Consider the following 20918-nt stretch of genomic DNA (forward strand, 5'->3'; position numbering starts at 1 on the left):
CCTAGTTTCTCTTTCATGGCCCCCACAAGCAAAGGTACAAAAGTATTTCCTTTCCAAAAGTATAAATTAAAAAAAAAATCCAAGGCAGAAATAGTTAAATTTTAGCAGTCGGATAAGACTTTGCACTTTCCTCAGGTTAATGAGGGCTGGCTGTAGCCCCTTTATATTTGGGGAACGCTCTCTCCAGTTCCCTAAAAGCAAAAGGAGGGGCATCCATACCAATTTCCTTTTACAAATAACTTCTATTCCCTCCTTCCCCCAAAATAACCCCAATAAGAACTTTGAATCGGTGAACTTACAGTCGGAGGCACTACCCCGTAGCTCCCCACAGATCCTCACGATATAGATCCTTTTCTAGGATTAAATTACTAGTACCCCGAGGTTTTTGTGCAGCCGGGGATCCCTCACTAATCCTCTCCGCGGCTGCTCCCCTTGCCAAATAATGCGCTTCTTACACATGGAGTCGCGGCGTCACTCCTCAGAGCATGCGCACCGAGGCCAGCACACTTTAGCCCATTACTAGCTACCCCCCAAACACAAGGGAGCTCTTAATTAGCTCCAGCCATGCAGCTGGAGGCTCTTGCTGGGTGCCGGGACATATAGAGCAGCTGGGGGTGGAGCGGGTCGAGTTTCCGGGCAATGGTGGGCCAGGTCTGTGACCTGGGGCACCATTGGCAGAAGGGGTCAATGCACATGGCACAAGAACAGGGATTGGCTGGGGATTTGTGAGACGCCAAGGGAGGGGTCGAGATGGGTTTTAAGGAGTTGCTGCCTGCAGCAGGGGAACGATTTCTTCTTTTGCTACGTATGCCTTTGGGCCACGTGGATAAGTAGCCAAGAGGAAGAGGAGGGTGCTGCTGGTAGTGGATTCAATAATGCTACTAGCCGGCCAGCCCTGGCAGGAGCTCCACGTGTTGGGGGTGAGTATTACAGTGGAGCGGTTGCATCCGTTCTGGTTACTAGCCTAATAACCAGGCGAGGTTTGCAGCCCGATTCCCTTTCCAGTGCGACTGCAGTTCAGGGCTTACTCCTAAATCCTGGGCGGTCGTGGCGCTGCTCAGGGTTTGGTGTGCGAAGGTTCACTGCTACCTCATCTCCTGTTGAGGCAGTATGGTCTAGAACCCCAGCCACCCCGTGGCTTTTTAGGCCCCAGCACCTTACTGTCATGATGTGAGATTCTAGCTACAATCTATTGCAGGAGTCTCAAACTCAAATGACCATGAGAACTAGTACATTGGCCCGACAACGGCACCACTGACCCCCTGCACTGCCCCGCCCCCACTCCACCCCTTCCTTGAGGCCCTGCCTCTTCCCTGCCCCCATTCCAACCCCTTCCCTGAAATCTCAACCCCAACTCTGCCCCCTCCCTGCCCCCAGGGGGTGTGAGGTGCAGCAGGGGGCTCAGGGCAGGGGGTTGGGGTGCAGGAAGGGTGTTGGGTGTGGCAGGGGGTTGGGGTGCAGGGTGTGGCAGGAGGTTCAGGGCAAGGGGTTGGGGTTCAAAAGGGGTGTGAGATGCAGCAGGGGCTCAGGGCAGGGGGTCAGGGTGTAGGAGGGGTGTGGGATGTGGTGCAGGGCTCAGGTTGGGGTGCAGGAGGGGTGTGGTGGGGGCTTAGGGGAGAGGGTTGGGGTGTGGGGTGCAGCAGGGGGTTCAGCTGCAGGAAGGGTTCAGGCCCAGCGTGCACCGGGGGCAGGGCAGGCTCCCTGCCTGCCCTGCTCCCAGAACCTGGGGGAGGAGGTTGCACAGGGGTCTGTGTTGCCCTGGCGGCTCCTCCAGGGACCTCCCCCGAAGCTCCCATTGGCTGGGAACGGGGAACTGCGGCCAATGGGAGCTTCGGGGGAGGTCCCTGGAGGAGCTGCCAGGGCAATACACAGACCCGTGTACCACCACCACCTCCTCCCCCAGGTCCCAGCCATTTCCCCAAGCAGCGCAGGGGCAGGGCAGGCAGGCAGGGAGCTTGCCCTGCCCCCGATGCACGCCGGGACGGAGCTGCTCTAGGTAAATGCTGGGGGGGCAGGGGTGCCGCGGGGAGCTGGTGGGCCGCAGAAAATAACACCACGTGTTTGAGACCCCTGATATATGGGGCTACCTATTCCTGTGTTTGACTCCATGGTCTGGCCACTGTAGCCTTTCTAGGCTTCCACCACCTGTGCCAAAAACTTCCCAGTGCTTCATGCTGGTAGAGCTTAACGTTTGGACAGCCAAGCGCTGAGATCTACCTTCTTTCCCCCTTTCTTAGTATCCTATAGCCAACAGCCCTCAGGCAAGTAGGTGGTACCCTAGACCAGGAGCAGACTTACCAAAAAACAAATCGTGTGGTGGCACGGGGCCCCCAAAATGCAGGACAAAATAGCTGACAACCCGCCCCTGAGTCCCAGCCAGCGATGCAGCAGGGTGCAGACAGGCCGTCTGCCTGAATGCTGTGGCCCCATGCCGCTCCCAGAAGTGGCTGGCTGCTGACATGTCTCTGCGCGCCCCTGGTGGCGGGAAAGGCGGCTCCGCACACTGGTTCGGGCAGCACAAGTAGACCCGCTGCCCCCTTATCACCTAAGGGGCATGCAGAGATGTGCCAGCAGCAGGGCTAAGGCAGCTCCCTACTTGTGCTGCCTCCCTCGCTTTGCTCCCGGAAGCAGCCAGCATGTCCCTGTGGCCCCTGGGAGGAGGCGGGGTGTCTCTGCATGCTGCCCCGAATGCCAAATCCACAGCTCCCATTGGCCGCAGTTGCTGGTCAATGGGAGCTGTGGGGGCGGTGCTTGCGGGCAGCAGCACATGGAGACCCCCTGACCTCTGCCTAGGAGCTGTGGCTGGAGGGGTGTGTGCACCAGTCATTTTGGGAGCTTCACCACCCCCTTGCTCCCCTCCTGCACTCCAACCCCAGCCCAGAGCCTGCACCCGAGCCTGCACCCCAATTCCCTGCCCCAATCAAGGTACCTCACTTTATTTTCATATACTTCCTATTACTTAAAATATAGGAGAAGGATGAAGAAGGGGAAAAAAATGAAAAATGGGAGAGAGAAAAGTGTTGGTTTTCTTGGCTGGGTCCCAAGGGGGGCCCCCAAAAATGAAGCTGTGCACAGGGCCCCACTAACTCTAAATCCACCACTGCCCTAGGGCTTTCCTTATTCTCTCAGCCTCTGGTGTTGGGGGACATGGGGTGGCGAGAGGGGCCTGGGTAGAAGAGCAAGAAAGGGCTAGGATGGTCATGGAGGTAGCAAGTTTCTCTTCAGGTCAAGTGGGAGAGACTCCTTTTGGTTATAGATCTCAGCAGAGGTCAAGGAACGAGGAGTAGTACTAGTACTCTGATACCTCACCCTGGATTGAGGGGGATAGGACTACAGCTGCTCCTAAAGCTGGAAGTTACTTGGAAGCTAGTATATAGTTTGCTGGGGACACTCCGGGCTTTGCCAGGATTGAATTAGTTTTATTATGCCACAGGTTGGTATGGTATTAGAAGCTTGGAGGCTGAGGTCCAAAAGGTTGCTGGTTCACATAATCTATCTGTACATGTGCTGCACAGTACAATTCCCCCAACACAGAGAACTGATAACTCTGGATAGAAAGAGACTAAAATTGCCTAGCTAAGTTTGTTTAGTCTAGCAAAATGATGGCTGAGAGGATATGATTGCTCTCTCTCTCTCTCTAACCCCCTCATCCCCACACACTCTGAAACACCTAGGAGGGAAAAGAGATTGCTAAATGACAATGATGGCACAAGAATAAATGGCTATAAAGTGGCCATGAATAAACTTAGGCTGGAAATTAGAAGAAGGCTTCTAATCATCAGAGAAGTGATGTTCTGGAACAGGTTTCCAATAGGAGTACTGGGGGCAAACAACATAACTAGCTATCAAATGGAGCCTGATACAGTTATGAATGGGATATGACAGGTTGCCTATGATAGCTGAGGACTGGACTAAGTGACCCTGGAGGTCCGTTCCAGGCCTCTGTAGGCAACCTACAGGATGCAGAGTCCTATCACAGAAAAATGGACTTGTGCAAATCACTCAGTCTCTAGGTCTCAGTCACCATCTATAAGACCAAGAAGGAAAAGACTTGGACAGCATCAGAAACTGAAATAGCTTCCCTGTTGTATAGGAAGCAGCAACTGGGTTGATGGGAGGCTAGATATGAAGACTCCTATACCTAAGAATCTCAAGATGGCCCAAATTACTGCTAACTGGAATTCCACACTGAGTTCATTCTGTCGTAATTAACAAAAAGCAGCCTGACAGATCTTTTTAAATACCTAGAAAAATATATCTCAGTTGTAGAGTACAAAATGAAGCTGCACCCTTTAGAAAGGTAAAGACTAGGGTGCCCTATTCAGTATGGAGGGAAGAGATCCCACCCCAATTAACTTGCCCAGGATCTACATACACAAAAGGAAATCATGCTTTTGAGTTGGCTTTATCTGTGTGTATGTTTACGATTCCTAATGAAGATCCTTTGACACACTATTGTGCCACATCTTAAGGCTGTCAGGTAGATTCAGGTGGGTCAAGTTATTACTGGAATTCCAAACTGGCTATGTTGCTGAGCTCTCTAACTTGTTTCCATTACTTAACCTTTGGTGTGGTCCCTGAGAGAGACTCCAGGTAAGAATCCTCCTCTTTGCTAAATCAAAGGTAGCTCAGTGAATGACCTAACTGGCCCTGAGTTTGTTTGGTATGTTAAGGGTTCTGGCCAGATTATAGTTGTGATTCAGGACTACAAAAGAAGGGCTGTGATTAATAAATCAGCTTTTGGATTGTTACCAATTCATTCCAGAGACTTGGATTTATCTGATTTTGCCCTGGATGGGCATTTATGTTATAACAAGCCAATGCCAATAGGGATTTCTTGTGCAGCCTCTGAAAGGCTGCAGTTCACCTCACATCTAGACTGGGCTGTTTTTTGTGGGAGCTGATCTGTTGACTGGAAGCTCATCACCTTAATGGTTCAGAACAAAGTAAGGCAATGTTGAATCACTTAGCAGCAAATATCTTGTTAGGGTTTCTGATTGGCTTTGGAAGAATGAGGATCCTGCCCCCACATTCAAACCTCTACCACAGTATTTCTTTTAAAATCCAGGTGAGGCACTATATTGTGAAAGAAAATGAGCATACTGTAGGAGTTTGGCTGGCTACTTTCACCTCTCCAAGATAATGGAGTACTGACCTTTGCTTGTCAGGCCCTGAATCCAATCTGAGCATTCTCTTGGCATTTGTACTCTGCTGTGCAACCAGGGCCTTACTTCCATTACCATGTTAAGGTTACTAGGGATATGCAGAAAGACTTTTCCTCTGTCTGAGGTGTGGTGCTTTTTAACAGTTTACTGGTTTGTCATCCTAGTACTCCAAATGGGAGTGGCCTTCAGATCTACAACTGTATTATGCATCTGGGGGGGTTCTTTTGAGTGCTTCATTCTCAGGGGGTGGAATTGTTCTTGTTCTGTTGTTCCATAACACATTTGAATATAGTGTCTATCTAGTATGACAAAATGAGTTGCCAGCTCTCTCTCTCATATCCCTGATTCTAGGAATATGGTGTTTTGATGACTGGCTGTTTGAAGCAGACAGATTCTCATAGTGATGGCAGGGATACTGAGTAAAGTTTGGGTCTCTCTGTGGTCCGGCCTCTGCCTGTGGATCACATCCTGTAATTTGTAGTCCACATAGAGGCTCAAGTGCTGGATTGTTTCAACAGCAGCATCTTATTTGCCAGCAGCGTCCTCTGTTTCCCAGGCAGCTGGGTATGGGGAATCTTGCAAAAGGTTGTTATCTGAAGAATGGGCTAGATCAAATCCTCTTTCAAAAGATTCATTGCCTTCTCATTATAAAACAACATGAGGACTTGGGAGCATATCGGGAAGGCTACAGCATCAGAAGTGGAGAGCCTCTTGTTCCACACAGTATTTACAGCAGCCATCTGACATTTTCAGGGTTTGAAACTTGGCAATGGGACCAGTTGGATGGCTTGCCTAGAACCTTATTGCCCAACAACCATTAGTTGGGGATCTGCCCCTTCCTCCCTCACCATCCCCCCCAAAAATGCCTCCACAAAATAGACTAAGATTCCAAATTCAGTGGGGCACCTCTGCTAACAAAGGAAGAAACTGTGCCTGGTCGGTCTGGGACTGGAGGCTTATCTGCTTATATAACTGGCACGAGGAGGGCTTGTTTGTCCTGCATGAGGATGGATGTCTGCTGACACTTTCATCTAATGGCAGTGCTCCAGAAGCCTTTTGGCTCTTCTTGGCTGCTTCCAGGTGAGCTTTAGTCCAATGCATTTTAGACTGAGGTAATAATGTCTGCAGTGGTAGCTGATTTCCTGTAGGATGGTCTATGTCCCGGCTTTTGGTAGCTGGGAATTAAATTGCTGTAGTGTGTGTCTGTGCATCAAGAGGGATTGAGTAGAGGAGAGAGGATTTCTTTTGGTAGCTGTATCTCTCCATGCGCAGGATCTGTGGATGCAGTACTGTATTATGGGTGCACAAACTAGTGGTGGAGCAGAAGTACATTTGCACACCATTCAGGTGTGCAAGGGATAAGATAGGACCAGCTCCTACCCTTAATATATTCTCTGATAGAAGAAACTACTTAGTGATGTGGTATGGAGATCTGTTGGTTAAGCTTAAAAGACTAAGTGGTACTCAAACAGATGTATTTGTGGCAAACCTGGTTTGGCCAAAACTATTGCCATGGTTCATAGTAAGAGTGATTACAGAATTAGTAAAAGTAAACTGTAAAATAAAATGATCCAGGAAATCCAAACTGCAATTGGGGTGGCTTTTTGAAATATGACATTGTGTATGACTGTGCAGAGTTGTTCCACATTGTCTGGGTACAGATTTACAGATGGAAGAGAACACTTTTGCCTATCTGTATGCTGATGAAGAACTTGTGGAGGTGAGGTGTGCCAGCTAAGTGATAGGCCAGTGGCATTTAGTAGGTAATGATTTGAGAGTGGATGTAGTTCAAGTGCAGCTACTATTGGTGTGGGAGGCAGGAGGTTGGTCTCCCTTTGATAGCAAAGTTCAAATCCTTTGTCAGATGCTGCTGTGGAGATGGAGGATTCTTTTCTCAAAGTGGGGTGGGAGGGTGCTTCAATCTTGAGACATGAAGAAAGAGTTGGGAAGCAAACTAGTACTGGAGTTTTTCAAGTAATCCCCACAGCTGACAAACCTTTAAAAGTTGTGCTGGTATTACAAATATTTAACCAATAAAGTTGCAGCCTGCTGCCATTTAAACCACAAATCATGTGTGTTGTAATTTTGTTGTACTCTTAGCAAAAGCAAAATCCCAGGCACACACTATTCTGTGGCACTGGTAATATGTAGACAAGGTGCAGTAACTCACTCACAACAGATCTGTGCAGGCTGCTGAAATGATATATCTCCTGACACTGACTTATGTGTAAAGTTCTATGAAACTACTACTAGAAAAGAGGAGAAATGCTAGAGCTTTAACTAAATCTTTATCTACCACATACACATTATGTAATATATATTTATATTTTTGGTACACATTTATAGTTAAATATAACCTGTTGTAATTTTTCAGACAGAATCTTAGAAAGAAAAAAATTGGTAAGGCTTAAGAGATGGCTAGTGATGCAAAATTTCTTATAACTGTAAGAATTCTGCTGGTCCACATTGTGTTTCTCCCATCTCTTTCCCACGTGCGCCTCCCCCCCCCCCCCCCCCAAAAAAAAAAGAAAGCTAGAACTACTTAGTTGCAAACAGCACAATAATCTGACACTTGAAACAAGGGTAGTCACAGAGGTGATTAATTACCCCGGCTTCTTTAAGTATCATTTAAATAACTTTTCAAGTGTGGGATGGAGGAGAGTGTCACTCTCCTGCATTAAAGAAGTGTCATTCAGGAACACACATTAGGTGTCCTAAATATCCAAGCTGATTCTGAAAAATTTCCTCCTAGCACTACTATGCTTCCTGATCATGCTAAGTCTGTGGTCACACCTACTGAATATTTGGGCACCTGCATGATCAGTTTGAAATCGCCTCACTGTCATGCAAGCAAGTAAACAGTGTTGTATCTACTCATGAGCCTTCGTTTGTGTTTATCATCTAGTATGCTGACAGACCTGGAACTTCTAAATAACTGCAAGAGTTCTTTTCAATTTTGCCCACAAAGGTTAGTTTGTAGCTTTAAACAAAGCTGTTTATATGGGCACTTAAAAATACATGAATAGATTCTTCATGCCTGGAGCCACACTGCCTTCCTTGCCTTTATGAACACCAAGTAGCGAGCAAGGTCAGTACGTGTAAAGACCTAAGTGGTGCAAAAAATGTTTCAGTAAGTGATGCTTTTCCCTGTGTCAGTAGCCAACAGAAACTGAGCATGGTGCTGGAAGTGCCTCCTTTCATAGACTTAAAGCTAAGGTGTTGACCCTTTTCCACAATCATGGTACTTCTCAGAAGATTAAGGATCTGTTGCTCCAGTATCCTAGCCAAATATCAATTTGCGTAATTATGCTCTCTACCTGCCTCAATTCCCTCTGTAGCTTCAGTTTGAGAAACTATTCACTATGTCCAAAAATATGTGGTTTTAAAGTTTCATAACAGAGGTGTTTGCATTTCAGTGGTGATGGAAGTGATCTTTATTTAAAAAGTAAAATGACTTGGGATCTTTCAGAGTGAAAGATGATAGAAATATGTGAAAAGAGAGCTTCTGCTTAACCTGATGGGGGAAGGCACAAGGACTTTGTCACTCTAACAGTTCCCTTCATGACTCGTGTGATGTGGTGCCTTTAGAGAAGAAATATAAAAGGATAAGGAGCTACAGGAATAACTTTGATCCCATTTTTTGTTGAAGTCTAAGTTACTGTGATAAGTATCACTTGACCACATAAGTTTGGTTACTGTAAGCCTTCAAATAAAATGAGCATTTTAAAACACCAGCAGTTTGAAGAGCTCAATGTCTAGCTTTAAATAGGCTTGAATCCTGCAAAATAGTGTGTAAACAAGTATTAAAGTTAGGCTTACACTGGTCTGAGGTGTGGTACTAAACTATCATCTTCAACAAATGTCAATTTTCAACAAAACCCAGAGCCTAATAAATACTTATTTTTAATCAAGTTTTTAAAAATCACTCTTGATGTTAAATGAAAATACTTCTATTATCTGAACTTTCACAATAAACAAAATCTGACTGCTTACAACTTCTTCCATACACCTTTGCCAGTTACTGTGCTGCAAGGATGATTGAGGAACAAATTTTTATATAGGTACTGTTCCTAAATCTGAACTATAATCTGATAGCACAAAACTATACAGAAGCTATTTTAGTAAGCAACACCTGTATATTTTTCCCCAGTATCTTTGTTTACTGTGTGTGTTAAAGCAATGCCAGCAAAGTATTACCTCCCCACCCCTCATCTGGGCCTCAATTGCTGTGTTTGTACCTAACTGAGTACACAGTAAGGTGTGGACAAACAGGAGAATGAAGTCTGAGACAGCCATCAGAATTCCAGAGGTGAAATTGGCAGGTTCTGGGTCTCACTAGGTGACAGTGTTCCGCAGAGGAGGGTACCAGCTGCACTTCATTAATTACTCTTATGTGGACTGGTGGGTGGCCCTTTCAGTGTTACCAGTTAGGCTAATGAGACAAGGCTAATGAGACAGAAGCAGGTGGGGGGGGGGTTTGGGGGGGGGGGAATTTAGGAAGAACTAGAATTAGCATGTCTTAGCAGCAGTAAGCTCAAGTTGATCTTTATTCTAAGATGAGGTGGAACAGTTCACTTATGAATGGGGCACAGATGCACAGGATAAAAGTGGCATACATATTCTGTTCCAATAATCAGAGCTGATGCAATATGATCCAGATTCATGCTAAAACTGAGCATCTAATTAGGAAAGCAACGTGGTTGCAGCTGGAGCCATAAAGTCCTGCTATTAAAGGGCATTCTCCCTAAGGTCTTTCCCTAGTTCCAATTACGAATACTAACGTGGCTCTTGTCAACTTGAGCAGTAGCTCTCAACCTTTCCAGACTACTGTACCCCTTTCAGGAGTCTGATATGTCTTGCATACCCCAACTTTCACTTCATGTAAACTACTTGCTTACAAAAGACCTAAAAAGACAAGTGTCACAGTACACTACTACTGAAAAATTGCTTACTCTTTTACCATCTATCAGAATAGAAATTGTACTCAAATTTCAGTGTACAGTATACAGAGCACTATAAAGAAGTAATTGTAAGAAATTTTAGTTTGTACTGACTTTGCAAGTGCTTTTTTGGAGTAGCCTGTTCTAAAACTAGGCACCTATCTAGATGAGTTGATGTACTCCCTCAAATACAGTTCTCAAACAGGGATCCGAGGCCCCCTGGGGGGCTGCCAAATAGGGCCAGCTTTAGACTCACAAGGGCTCAGGACAAAAAGCTAAAGCCCTGCCACCCTGAGCCCCCCCACCACCAGGGCTTGACGGTGAAGCCTGAGCAGCTTAGCTTTGCGGGGGGCCCAGGCGATTGCCATGCTTGCTACCCTCTAATGTCAGCTCTGGCTTTTATATGCAGAAAAGCAGCTGTAGTAGCACAGGTGTGCCCTGGAGTTTTTAGGGGGGGCTCAGAAAGAAAGGTTGAGAACCCCTGCCCTAGAAGACCTCTGCATACCCCCAGGATTATGTGGATCCCTGGTTGAGAAACCCTGAACTATGCTCCAGCACTTCATCCTTCTCACACCAATAACTCTACCATTTGGTACACCCTTTCACCAAACTGTACCTGGAACTTCTTGCTGTAATGATAGAGCAGAATTAAATAGTTGGGGGAATCTGAAAAGGGTGTATGGTTTAGGTAAAGCCTAATACATTGAAAGGCAGGTGCTCTGAATGCTGTGACTTCTACAGAAAAGTCTCTAAAGTACTGACAAGCGATGCTAATTACCTTATTAAATCCGGGATACTCTTGCACATCAGAGCTTACACTTTCACAAGCCCTTCAATAAGGAAAGGGACAGGATGGCTAAAAGGAATGGTGAAAGATGTTATGGCTTTCACCATTCAAGCCTTGTGGATGGTAGGGGAGCAGATGTGATATATCTTGACTTTAGTAAGGCTTTTGGTACTGTCTCACATGACCATCTCACAAATGAACTAGGGAAATACAACCTCAATAGAGTTACTATAAGGTGGGTGCTTGACTGGTTGGAAAACCATTCCCAGAGAGTACTTATCAGTGGTTCATAGATGGAAGGTCATATCAAGTGGGGTCCCATGAGGATTAGTTCTGGGTTCTGTTCTGTTCAATATCTTCATAAATGATTTAGATAATGGCAGAGAGAGTACACTTAAAGTTAGCAAATGATACTAAGATGGGAGGGGTGGCAAGTGCTTTGGAGAATAGGATTAAAATTCACAAGGATCTGGAGAAATGGTCTGAAATAAATAGGATGAAATTGAATAAGGACAAATGCAAAATACTCTTCTTAGGAAGAAACAATCAGGTGCGCATGCACAAAATGGGAAATGACTGCCTAGGAAGGAATACTGCAGAAAGGGATGTGACGTCCATAGTGGCTCACAAGCTAAATGAGTCAACATTGTAACACTGTTGCAAAAAAGGAAACATTCTGGGCTGGATTAGCAAGAGTGTTGTAAACCAGACACAAGAAGTAATTCTTCCGCTCTACTCCATACTGATTAGGCCTCAACTGGAGTACTGTCCAGTTCTGGATGCCAACATTTCAGGAAAGATGTGGACAAATTGCTGAAAGTCCAGAGAAGAGCAACAAAAAGGAGTGAAGGTCTAGAAAACATAATTTATGAGGGAAGATTGAAAAAAATTGGGTTTTAGTCTGGAGAAGACTGAGGGGGCACATGCTAACAACAAGGACCACATCCTGCATGGATTCAGAGTAGCAGCCATGTTAGTCTGTATTCGCAAAAAGGAGGACTTGTGGCACCTTAGAGACTAACAACTTTATTTGAGCATAAGCTTTCGTGAGCTACAGCTCACTTCATCGGATGCAGTAGCTCACGAAAGCTTATGCTCAAATAAATTTGTTAGTCTCTAAGGTGCCACAAGTACTCCTTTTTCTCCTGTACGGAGGTTCTTTATTGCTGCTTTTGAGGCCAATAATGAACATTTCCACCTGAATGCATTGTTCTTTGTTGAACACTTTGTACTCAAAGATTTAATTTTTCAGAGAAATGTCCATTCATAATCCACTAACAATCCAGCATCTATGCACCTGTGTTCAGAGATTTGGGACGTAAATAGAGAACCTGATCCTGCAATAGAAAATCTGGGAGAGCTGGCAATTGGAGCTCCCACTCTTACAGGCAAGTGCTCTGAGAGCCAAATGAATATATCCAAGCTGGAGCTACATTCATCGCATGGGCCTTATCCTTTTTTGTTCTTTGTGATCCTTTGAATATGAAGTAATGGAGAAAAGATATACACAATACTGTCAGGAATCCATAGTTCTTGCCAGGTCTGGAGCAAAAGTGACTGTACTTTGCATCCTCTTTCATGAGGAAGAAGCTCCATTTGTGGGTTACTCCATCCCTAGAAGAAAGACATTACGATAGTGTCCTTGAGGGACTGAGTGGGCTGGTTGGTGTATTTCCTTGCTGAAATGTCTTCTTTTTCAGCAACATGAAGAAGCAGAGGCAATGTTGGCCCTGCACTGCAGACACCATGCCTAAAACCTTGACCATCTCCTGACAAGACTAATATACTCCCCCACCTATGACTGATGTAGCAAATGATTCTGGACTGATCTGCTCCTGACGTGAAAGAGGCTTTGAAAGTCCATCAGATTGTATGGTTTCAATACACTTGTGAAATTTTGACTCGGGATCTCACTTTGAATTGAAATTTTTCAGATGTGATCCCTTACAGGCTCCAAGTATGTCACCAGTGAGTGTCCTGAATCTTTAGGACATAGTTGCTATTCATTCCATGCTGGCATTGTTGCTAGTACATTATCCTTAACCAGACCTGCAAAAGCCTCCATTAAAGTCTAGCAGTCTGTCATATAGGGTGCAGGAAGGCATATCTCCTGAAGGATCTTGCTGTATTGTGACTGGTATCTCACAAGCTATTGATTTCTGAATATCTTGGAGTGTGTGTGGGGGGGGGGGAAATGTTTCTTTTGGGGGTTTGGAAGGTAAGTGGACTTGTATATATGGAATGAAGAACTGCTCCTAAACTGTGAGGTGGTCCTAGGATTTATGTTCAATCCAAGGGCACCTTGGATCCTTAGTAGAGATGATCTGTGGCAGCAGCTAGCCACATTTGCCCATAGAGAGTCCAAAGAAAGCACTCTCTGTACTTGTCAAGAGTTCTGGCCATACAGAAAATTAGATCTGGTGAAAATGGGTGTCCTATCTGTAGAAATCCCAAGAAATGCTGTCAGATGTAACTCAATTTTCTTCTGGAGTTCTTTGAATACAATGACTTTGAACAAGGCATCAAGCTTTCTTCTTTGCTAAAAACATTGCTGGCTACAGGCAGTTTGGCTCCTCAGACTGCACATGTAAAGTATTCTTCTGATGTAGGGATTAAAAACCATACACCATAAAACAGGACATTAATCTGAGCAGTGGAATTATTGGTTAGTGACAGGCATAAGTGTCAAGCAAGATGGGGACAATCTGCACCCAGACTTCCTATTGGGATCATTCTTGTAATGCTACACGGATAAAAGTAGTAAGATGAAAAATACAAGGATAACTTTACAGTAAGTTAGACACAGAACTAAAGTCAAGTGTGGAAGTCTCGCAACAATGCAGAATAACTAGTACAACTCTACATATGTCAGTGCCTTTTAAGGCACAACTAAAGAGGGAGGGACTTTCTGACAATGACAGGGAATTGAGGAATGGTTATGATGTAGTTCCTTTTCTATCCTTGAATATTCAAAGTTATGAAGGGGCATATGCAAGGCCTCAACTATCTCTGCTTTTTAGAAGGTTTAGACTAGATATCAACATTGCAAACACATCCCAAGTAGGGTGACCAGACAGCAAGTGTGAAAAATCAGGACGGGGGTGGGGGGGTAATAGGAGCCTATATAAGAAAAAGCCCCAAATATCAGGACATCTGGTCACCCTACTCCTAAGGGAGAATCCCTTCTCACAGATAGCATCACTTAACCTCGATTTAAAGTCATAGCAATGAGTGTGTAGTTCTGTTGATGTGAGATCTGGGTTCTGTCTCTCACTTCCTATATTGTTTTGGGTCAATCACATAACGTATGTTTCCCCACTTGTAAAATGGGAGTATATTTTCCCATTGGGGCAGGCTTCAATAACAAATTGTAAAGAGCAGAGAGTTAGTAAGTGTACACAACTCAAACTTCTAGTTCCCTCAGCCATCTGTACATCCCCTAGGCTAAAAGGGGCATCTTGGTTGAGAAGCTGGCAGTGTACTTGCTGCAACTATTTCTACTAGAACCTTTGTTTCCTAGGGACATTAGGAAAAGGTTCTTAATCAGTATGGAGTACCTGGGAGACTGAGTTGGATGCAATTATCTTTTCTATGCATCTAGAATCAAACCTCCTTTAAAATACACAGCAACAGAGCTTAGCAAAAAAAATGGACATGTCAAATCAAAACCAGTTTCTTCCAGGATAAAGCTGTGCACTGATCCTTAGGGAATACTATTTCCTTGTCTGACTTCAACCTCCAAACTATTCTGGATATAAGACTCTAAAAAAAATAAGTAGTGGGAGAAGAAAAATATCCTGCTCTCCTCTGTGCTCGAACCTTTTTTACTCTCACTTCCCTAAACCCATCTTCAGCTAGAGACCAAGCACAGAGCACTTTCAAGACCAAAAGTGAAAGCTTCAAAAAGTTGTGACTGAAAACAAGGCATTAGATTAGAACTATGATCTAACTAAATAGGGTCATGTCCACATTGTAAGAGGGTGCACTACAGACACTTGTGGACTTATTATAAAAATCCTCTCTTTGTTTGTAATTACTTTTAAAAAAAAACTTTGTTTGCTCAAAATCAGACAATCATGTCAGTGTCTCTCAAGCCATGCGCTCCTGTCTTAGATGGGAAAGGTGACTAAGAGCTTCTGATAAGCTGTTTAGTTAGAGCATATTTAAAACAAACTAATATTTTTAAAGATGAAGACACTGCCTCCTTTGACTTTTCCCAGTTAACTCTTCCTTTAATGTTGAAAAGTTACCATGAATGCACAGTGAATATTTTCTATAAATATGTAAGGTCTAAAGTGTATCATAATAAAATTGACATTGCGTATTCTCAAGGATAGTTGTGAGTCTACCCAACATTTATATAAGCACTTCACAAACAACATATACATAAGAATTTCCCGTGAAAGTGGAATAGACTAACAGAGCACAGCAATTCTATACAAGTTTTGGCTAGGAAGAGAGGAAGAATACTGTACCCAGCTGAAACTACAGGTGGACTTTGGTAAACAGATTGTAATTACCCAAGTTGAAACTTGGCCAGGACACCAAAGCCAAACACCCCTACTGCTGCAATAAAAAGTGTCAGGGAATTTGCACATATGTGATCAGAATCTCTAATTTACATCACAGCCCAAAGATGATACCTCCAATAACAAACTATCCCTAATAGGACGGTGAGGTGTTGGCTGTGAGAGAAGAGTGCCATGTACTGCATCATCAAATCCTACAGTACCCTTGTTTTTTTTTCCTCGGATAGGAGGGAAGCTCTTACCACACAGGTCTTATCCTGAATCTGTAAAGGGCATAAATCGTGCAACAGGAAGATGTTACAAGACAATCAAATTCTATGGTTCCAGTGTTCTCCTGAATGGATAAATTCTATACTTGTTTAATAATTCCAAAAAAGGACAGCAGAGCTCTTATCTGGGTCTCTAGAGATTTAACATCCTTGGCATTGTATCCAGAAGGAAGGAAATTTCTCACTTCCCCAGCTATTTCGGTTATATAAAATCAATTGTTGGATAGCTAACAGGTCCATGAATATGAATTGAAGTGATTACACTTGGACTTAGATGGTTAAGTTATTGCTCATGTATATAAATAAGCAACTCTATCAGTAAACATACACATGTAAATTATTGCTAGGTCTCCATAGCCCTTTTATATATCCAAGAATTCTTCTAAAAATTGACACTTCTTGTTAGATAAAGACTCACTCAACTTTGTATTGGCATCATAATTGATAAGTGCCAAAACCCTGTTATATGATAGTGGCAGCAGCATGACAGGTTCAAGAAATTTGGGCCTTTTGAAGTTACGTGTTTGGAGAAGGGGGGAAAGACACAAGGCCCAAGATTGTGTGACTACCCCACCACCTACCTCAAACTTTCATGCTTTGTCATCTAGGAGAGTGAGGTTCAGCTTCAAGAAAAATGGGGAAAATAGGGAATGTATCAAGAAAGTGGAATAAAAGACAGAGGTTACTGTTAAATAAAGAAAATCTTGCAACATGCCCCAGCAAGAATAGTAATAAAGGTGGAGACATCCTCATGATCTAGTAGGTTCAAGTTGCTATCAAACAGCTGTTAGCACAAAGCCACTGATTCTATATGCAGCAAAGAAGCAAATGCACTAGACCCCGTACTAGCATTTCAACCTGTTTACTAGCAGGGCACTCCTTCACCCCAATTACCCATGTGCCCCTGCTGTTGCAGCTTTGGCAGCAATTGTCTGAATCGGCCTTAAACAACAGAATTCTAAAGGATGAATTGATGCCATGGCTGACTTATGTAGCTAATGTTCTAAAATGAAACTGTAATAAAGGCAGACAAATTGAAGTTCTGGTTCCATATGTGCTCTGTTCTATTTCTGGGGGAGTGTTCACTATAAGCATGTTTCACACCTGATCTTAATTTGCTGACTTTCCCTAATCTAGAAACCTGTCTTACTAAAAACTACAATTCAAGAAGTGAAAAGCATGAAGTCTTCAGTTAAAGTAAACGTAAAAGTGAATATGGGGGAAAGTGTTCCTCCAACTCCAACACAACCCCAAGTCACGCTAACCATCCTTTTAATCAAGTTGCGTTGTCCAATTGTGTTGATGTGGCTCTGGCACTTAGCGGGGGCCAACACAAAACATTTGTTTCCTTATTCTGAGGGCAAGCTAATGGCAACGCAATGCACAGTGGTGCAAGCAGGTAAACTTTGGTCCCAACACTGGTACTTCTGTGGGTTCAAGGAACCTTTGAGGAAGGACACCTCCAGCTACTCTTGTACAATTAGCCCCTGTTTGCATTAGCAGATACCTGCAGCTATTCTTCTCAACTGTCCTCATCCCTCTTGCATTGGCTTGGAACAGTGTTGGTGGGCTTTGCAGAAAAGTATATCCAGCCTTCCTCAGTGGGAGAGAGGAGTGCAAAATGGACCTGTAAAGGGATATTATTCTTAGAAAGTGTGACCCTCACCACTGCCCCATGGATGTCACATCCATTTAGCTTTTTAATGTACCAAGACTGTGAGATGAGATACTCTTGATCAGGCCAAAAATGTGAAAGAGAGGTCAATAGTAAAAAAAACCCATACCCCTCATTGCACTCTTATTTAGGAGAAAAAAAGATTGAATCCTGGTATCCTATAAGGGAATGGAGAGCACCTCCCCTGGCCAGGCTCAAGTACATTTTTGTTTCGAGTTTTTTTTCCTGATGGATTCCTTCCTTTTCTCTTTTTCTTTCTTCCTCACTCTAGCCCACAATGCCCTGTGCAGACACTTCTTACTACTAAGTAGTGTTGGTTGTGAAGTCCATCAATACTTCTCAAAGTTTGAGGCAGAGATGAATCAATCACAAGTGCAAGTTACTTCTCTTTAGGTAAGATTAGTAATGCTAGTCCATGTTGGTCTAGTGAGCAAGAAACCTGAATTCTGATTTTACTGTATGATGCTGCTACTAAACATTTTTAGTATTGTCAAAATCCCACTGCACCTTTAAGATTGATCAAAATTAGACCCAAGGTCCATTTAACATGCCCCCACCCTTATTTTTTTTAATTTCCTACCTGCCTTTGGAAATGGGACTTAACTGACTCCCTAAGTTCAAGCACAAGAAGGCACTAGAGTCCAATGCACCTGAGCTCTACTGAAAGAGGCGCAAAAGATTCCAGGTTATTCCCAAATCTAGCACTGCCCTTTAATTTTTGCTGCAATAAAGAGGCTAAAGTGTTTTTTTACATACTGTACATGTAGCTTAAGAGGTTTAGGCTTTGTAGTGTCAGGAATTGTACTCTACTAGATAAAAGCTAATTCACATCTTTCAAGTGGCTTTTCAGAAATAGGGGAAATACATTATGTACAAATATATATGAGTTACTTGCTTGGTTTAAAACAAGTTTCAGTTTCAGAGGCAGAGAGAAATGTTTTGCCATCTGAAAGTGGCAGCAGCAGTTAAATAAATCTACTATAGTGTAAGGTAGATTAACTGGTTACTATTTGGAATGTGTGTGTTATTTTTCACACTTGCATGCCATGAGATTGTCTCAAAACTCTCCAAAAATTCATCATGGTACAAGAAGAGAGGTTAGAATGGAAATTGAACCTAAACCTTAAAAAGGAACACTGTCCAATTGGAAAAAGTGACATTTTTATTAAACTGTTGCCCCTACTGCAAATGACACTAAAATTACTAAAAAGTTGGTGGCGGCGGCGGGGGGGGGGGGGGGAGATTCATAGAATATCAGGGTTGGAAGGGACCCGGGGGGGCGGGGGGGATTCATAGAATATCAGGGTTGGAAGGGACCTCAGGAGGTCATCTAGTCCAACCCCTTGCTCAAAGCAGGACCAATCCCCAACTAAATCATCCCAGCCAGGGATTAAGTATTTTCAGTTTATTTTGTGCCTTTGAAAGCACTTTGTATACAATACATTTGATTAATCCTTTGTATAATCAATTTCTCCTTTTCTAACTATATAAACTGAAGAAACTTCAATAAATATCACTGGAGTAGAAAAACAGTTATACTTCTTTCTTAAAGGATTTTTTTTTTAAATTCAGGATATGCAGTTTAAACAATGCTCACTCAGAAAACAGGACTAGTCATTTTCAAATATTCAAGATGAGTGTTCTTTTAACTATAGCACCTGCTACAATATGCATCACAGAAAAAGATGTACATGTATGTAAGTATACAGACTGCATATACAGACCAAAAGTCATTTGTTATAAAGTGACAAACAAAATGCTGAATTGACATCAATGCTGGGTTAAACTGAAAACTATCACCTGAGCACAACCTTTCTACCCCCTTCTGAGTTGGCACCCAGAACAGCTCTATTTTGTCCTCACTAGCTTTACCCTACGCTATTCTGGGGAGAAATGTTGTTCTGCTACAAGGACAGGGAATAGAAGGAAAAAATACAAGACAGAAAATTAATAAAAAATTTTTCTTTTAAAAAAAGCAACCTATAAACATTCTCCTAACCATAGCTGAGGGGTGAGAAGGTGGTAGACCACAGACACAATATAACTTTATTTTGTATAGAATTTGTCTTGTATACATATTGTATCACCCCCAAAGGTATTAGAGAGATACACACCAACAGAAAGTAGAAAAATTAAGACTGATAGTGGCAAAGGAATAAGAGATGCTGTCAGATTAGAGGGGGGAAATTAACCCATTTTTTCACTAGATGGATACTTAAGTGCAGTTACCCATCTTTGGCAACAGCCCCACAACAACACATCCATCTTAAACCCCATCATGAGCTCATCCCATCTGGCACTCCTCAACACACAACCAGTATTTTGCAGGTACTTTCTTCAAGTGGCCTCATATTGCCTGCATTCACCCTTCTTAAGCTTTTGTATGGGTCATGCAAGTCTGTCCATACCATGCCACTTTCCACAAACCTCACTTTCCCAAACATGCCACAGAAGCCTGTGCCAGTCTCATTACCCTAAAAAGTGCCCTCCATTTTCAGCATCCACCCTTCTCTTCCCATATCATAAATCTTCCCTCTGGCATGTCCTCCTACTCAATCTCACTTTGCTGCTGACTGTGACCCTCTCTGAAACCACAGCCCTATCCCCAAAGTTCTTCGCAAGATGCCCATCTTTGGCACATATACTGCCCCCAACCATGTCTCTGGCACCAATGATCTGTCTTTACCTCTGCTGGCTGTGTCCCTCGGGCAACTCCCAGGATGCACCCTTACCTCCTCCCTGCCACCGCCACCCCCAGCTTTGCCCACGTCCCTGGTACTTCCTGAGCTCTGTTCTCCCTTTAAATGTCTCTCTGCCCAGCTCTGGGGCTTCCTTAGGCCGATCTTCCCAGAATTCCCGCCACCCTTCTCCCAGCCCCCACTCCTGGAGCCCTGGCTCCCTCAGAACCGACCCCACCCCCAGCACTCGGCCTCCTGAATGCCCTTCCCTCCCCCTCCCCCTCCTCTTCCCTCCGCTCTTCCTGGTTCCCTGAGCACAGCACTTCCTCAGGCCTGGCCCCCGCCCCGTCCCTTTCCTCGGGCCTGGCCGGCCCCCTTCTTGGCTTTAACCCACCGCTCTCCTCAGCCTCGGTGCCCGCCTTTTCTTTCGCCCCCCCCCCCCGCCCCCAGGCCTGTCCCCACATCCTGGTGCTCCCCTCCCTCATCGCTGCCCCCCGGTATCCCATGGCCCCAGACCGGCCCCCCTGCCGCTCCCTCCGTTCCAACGCCCCCCTTTCCTCAGCCCTGGCCACCCCCTTTCCCTCAGCCCGGCCCCCGTTTCCTGTCGCGCCCGCGCCCCGCGCCCCACAAGTTGCTGGGGGTGGGGGATGCCACTCACTCTCCTCAGCCCCCTCAGAGCCGCCTCCTCCTCCTCAGCGGGGCCCGGGCCGGACTGGGGCCGTGGGGGGAGGGGAGGCGGCTCCCTCAGGTGGCCACTGACAGGAGGAGGGAGGAGGAGGAGGGGGCTGCGCGCGCAGGGAGACCCGCCTCGCGCCGGGTTCCCTCCCCCTGCGCCGCGCGCCACCGGCGGCGCGGGACTCCCAGGGTGGCGCGCG

At 44.8% G+C, this 20918-nt stretch overlaps 1 protein-coding gene across 13 annotated transcripts in view; it reads right to left on the bottom strand.

Moving 5' to 3' along the window:
* The window catches only part of GATAD2A (GATA zinc finger domain containing 2A), a 111807-nt gene extending 90889 nt beyond the window's left edge, over positions 1 to 20918 (bottom strand). For 4 of the 13 annotated variants that reach the window (XM_077841793.1, XM_077841797.1, XM_077841791.1 and 1 more), the window contains exons 1-2: positions 20702 to 20917; positions 17198 to 17317 (exon numbers count right to left, since the gene is read on the bottom strand). The gene's annotated coding sequence lies outside the window, so the exon portion shown is untranslated. Of the gene's footprint in view, positions 1 to 299; positions 580 to 16271; positions 16314 to 17197; positions 17318 to 20701 lie in introns of those variants that run through there. The other 9 variants (XM_077841792.1, XM_077841785.1, XM_077841789.1 and 6 more) reach the window with 5 other exon arrangements.

The sequence above is a fragment of the Eretmochelys imbricata genome, chromosome 25, assembly GCF_965152235.1.
Source record: "Eretmochelys imbricata isolate rEreImb1 chromosome 25, rEreImb1.hap1, whole genome shotgun sequence".
In the NCBI taxonomy this organism is placed as follows: Eukaryota; Metazoa; Chordata; order Testudines; family Cheloniidae; genus Eretmochelys; species Eretmochelys imbricata.